The sequence below is a fragment of the Bos indicus x Bos taurus genome, chromosome 20 (genome assembly GCF_003369695.1).
Source record: "Bos indicus x Bos taurus breed Angus x Brahman F1 hybrid chromosome 20, Bos_hybrid_MaternalHap_v2.0, whole genome shotgun sequence".
NCBI lineage: Eukaryota > Metazoa > Chordata > Mammalia > Artiodactyla > Bovidae > Bos > Bos indicus x Bos taurus.
In genome coordinates, this window is record NC_040095.1 from 22,629,210 (window position 1) to 22,630,246 (window position 1,037).

At 42.6% G+C, this 1,037-nt stretch overlaps 1 non-coding gene across 1 annotated transcript; it reads right to left on the reverse strand.

Annotated features, from left to right (window-relative positions):
* Positions 1 to 661: 661 nt before the first annotated feature.
* Positions 662 to 765, reverse strand: LOC113879303. The gene has a single exon (XR_003507277.1). It is a non-coding gene; the product is annotated as a U6 spliceosomal RNA (small nuclear RNA).
* Positions 766 to 1,037: the final 272 nt, after the last annotated feature.

A 1,037-nucleotide genomic window follows, 5' to 3' on the forward strand; every position in this document is an offset into this window, starting at 1 on the left:
ATCTCATGTAAGAAGAAGCCTCATTATAGGGAAGTCCCAGGGCTGGTTAGTTAAAGCAGCCTGATGATGTCATCCATGGCCCAAGTTTGTCCCATCTTTCTCCTCTCCCATCCTTCTTCTCTCCCATCCTTGGCTCATTGGCTTGTGTCCCAGCTGCACAGTCACAAATGGCTGCTCCAGTTCTAATGCTGTATGTAGGGGCAACAACATCTGGAAGAAGAAATAAGACTCCCTCCCACCATGTATTTCTTTTTAAGAGTAAGACAGTCTTTCCAGGAGGACCCTTCCATTTGATAGACCATGTCTATTTAACCAGAATTGGGACAGAACATTTCAAGAAGGGTTTGATCTACGTTAGTTGCCTGCAGACACCAAACATGGTGACATAAAACAACAGAAATGTATTCTGTCCAGTTCTGGAGACCAGAAGTCCAAAATCAGCATCACTAAGGCAAAATTAAGGTGTCATTAGGGCCATACTCTCTCAGGGTGTTCTAGGGGAGAGCCCATTCCTTCCTTTTCCACTTTCTGGTGGCTGTTAGGATTCCTCAGCTTGTGGCCACATCACTCCAACCTTCAAATCTCTCTTTGTTCCATTTTCAAATCACCTTCTCTTCTGTGTGCCTGAGTGAAATCTCCCTTTGCCTGCCCCACCCCTTGTTTAAAATATGAATGCTTCACAAATTTGCATGACATCCTTGTGCAGGGGCCATGCTAATCTCTGTTTTGTTTCGATTTTAGTACATGTGCTATAGAAGTAAGCTCCGCCTCTTTCTTGTAAGGACACCTGTGATGGCATTTAGGGCTCACCCATATAATTCAGTGAAACTGACTTCTCTCAAGATGCTTAAATTAATCACATCTGAAAAGAGCCATCTTCCAAATAATGTAACATTTACAGGTCCAGGGATTAGGATCTTATGACTTGGGGGATCATTATTCAGTCAGCTTCCATCTTGGAGAACTTTGTCAAAATAAAAACTTTGTTAAAGTAACAGCCATTAAATCAACTACCAGCAAGAAGGAACTACCATGAT